Below are 6000 nucleotides of genomic sequence, written 5' to 3'. Positions count from 1 at the left end.
GAGTGGGCGGGTTATGTTCAGGGACACAGCCCCCCCACTTCCCTAAGCCAGGGAACTGCATGGGGGATGTGGTCCCCGGCTCTGGCTGCTGCGTCCTCCCAGCAGGGTCCTTCCCCTAAAATTTTCTCGTGGACCACCGGTTGGCGACCGCTGGTCTATATTGTCAGATTTGTCAGCTGCAGATCCATGATATGAATCTCCAATTTTACCAGCAGGGTTGTTCTTTTAAAAAAACTATTCTTCATGTAGCTTATTGGTGGATTTCTAAAGCCTGGAGGGGGCTACCTGGCCTTTCTGTTCATGACTATATACCATCCCCATACATTTTTTTTACCGTCTATTTTCTAGTATCTTTTCAATACCTATGCTCTTAACAATTTTTTTATTAATGAATAAATGTATCTACGATTTATAAAATTTGTTCTCTATTATCAGGCTTTTTTGTTGAAGAATACATCCAGGGTGTTACTGTTTGGTTAATGCTCATGTTTCTATTTATTTTTTTATTGATGCATTTAGTTTTGTTGTTGGTGTTGTTGTTGGCTTTATGGTTGTAATAAAAAAAAAAAAAAAAAAAAGGTTGAAAAACACTGCACTATACAAAGTCCAGGCTGGATAGAAAGACTTGTAAATGCAGAAGATCAAATGTGTGCAAAAAAAAAAAAAAAAAAAAAAAAAAGGTTGAATATCTAGAAGATCATCAGGCATTTTTCTACATTTGCAGGCTCAATGAGGGATAAAACATGGACAAATCTATATACATTGCAAAGATCTACAGCGCACGATCTATTTGTTTATTTTACCTTGACATATGCTTTACCATATTACAGCTGTCAGCTTTCTTTAGGGGGTCCCAAAGTGGATCCTAATGATGTGATTGTGGATCCAAATTCAAAGATTTATTTAACATTGCAACGGAAGACACAGTGCTTACGGGTATAAAGCAACAAAATGTCCTCACCCCAAGCTCTACAGACAGCATTTTTAAAGAAGCCTAATATGGCACACCCACGTGGGCGTACATAGATATTTTAGGTCAAATGTCCAATTAGTGGATAGCTTTAGAGTCTAAGGCAGATAGTTAATTGGTAAAGAAAGTCAACAGTCTCTGCCTTGACACTGTATATCATCTGTATCTGACGCCCAAATTTGTTTTTCTTAACCCCCTAGCGGTAATCCTGAGTGTGACCGGGGTGGGAAAATAATGCAAAAAGTGGGAACCCCGAGTCATACTCGGGGTAACTTTGGGGGTCCCTCTTACCTTAGCCCTGCGCTCCAGCGGTGATCGCACGATCCCGCTGTGATGGCGGGGTGCTTCTCCGTCGGGGGGCGTGGCCGGGTGGGAAATTTAAAAGCAGATTACCGAGTAATCTGCTTTTAAATACTGCCCGGGTCCCCACCACCCCGCTCCACGCATCTGCAGTTAGATGCTTCTCCATGCAGGATTTCTGCTTGGTGCATGGCATCTAACTGCAGATGCGATCACCAATAGTAAATCCAGGGGGTGATGCCAGCCGAGATTTCCCGCTGGCAGCACCCCCTGAATCTACTGCAGCTGCTCTCCTGCTCGCATCATCCGGAGATCAGCCTCTGGGAGATGTGAGCAGGAGAGTGAGCAGAGCAGGGACATCCCCACCGCATCACCCGGCAAGATGTGTGACATCTTCCGGGTGATGCGATGGAGTGAAGAATTCTGGGGGCGGGAAATTTAAAAGCAGATTACTGTAACGTTAGATGTAATCTGCTTTTAATTTTTTTTTACAGTAAAAAACACATCAAAACATAAAATAAAAGTACAAGTATATATTGTAGTGCACCAAGCATCATTGCCCACTATTAGCCCTCACCTTGATCTGACTTTTTGATGACTTTCTGATCACTTCCTGAATGTATCATTACATCACTTTGTCTTTGACCTTGATCGTTCCTGACCGATTGCTGTAGACCATATGGCATCCAAAAGGCATCTCGCCGGCGCAAGCGCTGTTTTGGAGGAATTCGAAAGCAGCGATAGCGATTTTGAGTCCTTTGTGGAATCGAGCGATAGTGATTCACCAGGAAATTTGTCATCGGACAGCGAAAGTGAACTGAGCGACGATTCTGGACCTGAGGTCAGTGCTGTGCACACATGGTGTCCTATTGACCTTGATTCGGACCAGGCAGCACCGCCAAGATTTCCATTCACCGGCGCACCTGGGATGAAAATTGAGGCTGAATGCAATGACCCCCTGGCATACCTGAAGTTGTTTTTGACCGATGAAGTTATCGAAAAAATTGTTGCTGAGACAAACAGGTAAGCCGCTCTTGTATTTGCTAACTTTTTGAAATTTTTTGCTAATTTTTTTTTTGCCAACATGTATGCTGCTCTGTGCTAACTTTTGAAATTTTGTTATGCCAACATGTATGCTGCTCTGTGTTTGCTAACTTCTTAAAATTTTTTGCTAATTTTTTTTATGCCAACATGTGTGCTGCTCTGTGCTAACTTTTTAATTTTTTTTTTTTTTTATGCAAACATATATGCTGCTCTTTGTTTGCTAACATATTACCTTGACACTATAAAAGAACAGATCCTAAAATACATTTTTTATTTTGTTTTATGCAGGTACGCTGGACAACAACAAGGTGCTCCACACCTGAGGTTTGCAAGAAGCAGAAAGTGGGAACCTGTGACCAAGGATGACATTTGGCTGTTTTTGGGCTTGGTGATCCTGCAGGGAGTTGTGGGCAAACCTGTGCAGAAGTGGTACTGGTCCAGGAACAAAATGATTGCCACTCCATTCTTTGCCACAGTCATGCCTGAATATCGCTTTTCCCTCATCATGAAGCACCTGCACTTTGCAAACAATGAAGTATTTGATGTGACTACCCATCCTGCACCAAAACTCAAGAAAATTTGGGAAGTGTCTCAGATGATTCCAAGAAATTTCCAGCAAACCTATGTGCCAGAAAGACATTGTCAGCTTTGACGAAAGTCTAATGGCTTACAAGGGGAGGCTCAGCTGGGTGCAGTACATTGCGTCAAAGAGGGCACGATTTGGCGTGAAGACCTACATGCTGTGCGAATTCTCATCTGGCTACATCTGGAATACAGTACTGTACACTGGAAAAGGGACACAGTTCAACCCCAGATACAGCCATTATGGATTGGCAACATCTTCAGTGCTATCCCTCATTGAGCCATGGCTAGATCAGGGCTATTGTGTCACAACTAACAATTTCTACACCTCTCCTGAGCTTTATGAGATCCTTCTGCGACACAGAACAGATGCGTATGGAACCCTTAGGGCTAACCGGCGCAACCTGCCATCACTGTCTGCAAAAGGGAAGCTGAAGACAGGAGAAATTGTTGCCTGGCAGAAAGGAAAGATGATGGCCCTATGATGGTGTGACACAAAAGATGTGTACCTGATGAGTACTGTCCATGATGCCTCCACCGTTCTGGTACACACAAAACGTGGGAAAGAAGTGATGAAGCCACAGGTGGTGATTGACTACAACAGAGCTGACCAAGCCATGACATTCTACCCAGCGATGAGGAAACAGCAAATGAAATACTACAAGAAGATTTTCAGGCATCTAGTTGAGCAGTGCCTATGGAATGCCTACATTCTGTACAAAAAAGATAGTCAGAGGCCTGTGAATCATTCAGACTTCATTTTGCGAGTTTCCGAATTCATTGTCAAGTACCAGCAAACACCATCAGTGGCTGTGAATAGACCTGGACGTCGTGCTTCCACCGTTGTCAACCCAGAATGCCTGAGCAGTTGGCACTTCGTTGAATACATCCCACCAACCCTGAAAAAGGCCGCACCTACAAGGATGTGCGTGGTTTGCTGCTCAAAGACCGATGACAGAGGAAGGAAGAAACGCAAGGAAACCAGGTTCTACTGTCCTGACTGTGATGTTGGACTTTGTGCAGCACCCTGCTTCAAAATCTCCGTTGCTGAATAGCGCGACCGCGTACGATTCCGGATCGCTAATACAAATGCGCGACCGATAATCCGATTCTGCTTGATGAATCAGGGGCATAGTATCAGATGTCATATAGAGACAGCATGGGATGCATATTTAGACACATATAATGAGTTTTGTACATAGTATCATAAAATATACAGAATTTTATAATTAAATCACAAGACCCCCATCTTCATTTATCAAAGCTCATATGATATTTTAGTATCTGGGTTTTTATAACATAAAACAATGTTTCTAAGCTTGAGGATGCTACAATTTAACCAACATACCATAAGAAATAACACAGATCTGCAAAGTGAAGCCATCATTTTAATTACACCTGTGTGTATGTTTGCTTCTAATTTCCACACACATTTTCCATTAAATATTTAGAGTACTGTGTACATGGATGTGGATTAGTAGTCGCTAATATAAATTTATTCTCCAATCAGAAATGTTTTTCATCCTCCTGGCTGTGACATTTGTATGTAAGGTTTCAAAAGTATTTCAAATGGAAAAAGATAAATGGGATATTTCTACAGCTGTCCAGATGAGTGGATCAGAATTGCCATGGTAACAGCTACCAGGAAACACTTTAGGAGCCATCCAAGTCAGAGATTTACTATTTGGCAAATTCAGTTTTTTTCCCTATCTGTGATAAAGAAATGCACCTGCAATTCTGGATGTTAGATAAGTATTTTCTAAATGAACCATGCAGGAAAACACCAGTGGCCCTATGAAACCAACAAACAAGGTAGATAAAAGGAAGACCTTTCAGATTCAGTCTTGTTAAAGACATTTTTTTTGCTGTATAATAATGCCAGATAAATGATTCATGGGGTTTAAATTGAGAACACAGTAACTGGCAAGCAAAAGTATTGTAAGCAGGAATGCATTGAATTAAAGTAAAAGCATGAATAAAATCATATAATTAGCATCTGACAGGTTCAAATTGAATTAAAACAATACTTTGCCTGATGTGGGATAGTCATTAAGTTTCTACTTAGGGGTGAATTAAAATTAGTCATATAGATTGCACCTTTTTACAATATTGTCCATCAGGATAATTATACTGATTATTTTGTGCAATGAGATTTCAAATGAAGCAATGTCTTTTAGATGAAAATGTTACATCTACCTAATTTTGGAGTAGAGATTGGAGAATAATGAAAAATCCAGGCGTTCTTGATCGGTCATTGAAAACTCGTCTGTTTGGGTTCTCAATCTCCAATCTATTCATCATTACCCTTTCTTATTGTTTTATCTTACTTTGTATGTACTGTGCTCTCTCTTTTAAAGATGTTTTAATATCTCTATCCTACCCCTTTAAAGAGGAAGTAAACTCAAACCTCACCCAAAACAAAAAAATACACTTACCTTCAATCCCGCAGAGCAGTCGATTGGTCCAGAGGCTTATTCCATCGGATTCTGTGTCGTTCCGATATCCGTCTTCAGGCCAATGCGCTGAGCACCACCATCTTTTCCTCTACTTCCAGGTTTTTTTTTCCTTTTTAACCCAAAACAGGCACGAGATCGGGTGACGTAGAGGGAAAATAAACTTGCTGATCTCACTGCGCATGCATGAATTTGGCAATTTTTTTCTCTTTTGACAAACGGGCTCCTTCTGCACATGCCTGGGATGCTCAGACATGCGCAGAAGCAGCACCCAAGAGCCTCCCGGGATGCGTGACATAGGTATTCTGGGAGGCTTTGCGCTCCCATTCATTCTTGTTGTGTTGCACTTAAAAAAAAACAAAACAGAATTTTTACTTAACATAAAAGGGTTGTCTACCCTTGAGTGAGTGTAGGTACGTTATAAATACTCTAGGTCTTCCTCATTCCTGTCTAAATTTAATGTTCTTTCAGTTCTTACCTTAACGTTCTTACCTCTTCAGAATTGCCTATTCTATGTTGCAATTGCAACACTTATGAAGGTACTGAATGGGGCAGGTAATTTTTCTATGGTACCTAGTACCCAGTTTGGCTTTATTCAGTACTCAACAAATAAAAACTGAACTTGCTTTGATTAGTATTCAACCCCATTCC

The sequence above is a fragment of the Pyxicephalus adspersus genome, chromosome 2 (assembly GCF_032062135.1).
Source record: "Pyxicephalus adspersus chromosome 2, UCB_Pads_2.0, whole genome shotgun sequence".
NCBI lineage: Eukaryota > Metazoa > Chordata > Amphibia > Anura > Pyxicephalidae > Pyxicephalus > Pyxicephalus adspersus.
Note: the sequence above shows the minus strand (reverse complement) of the source record.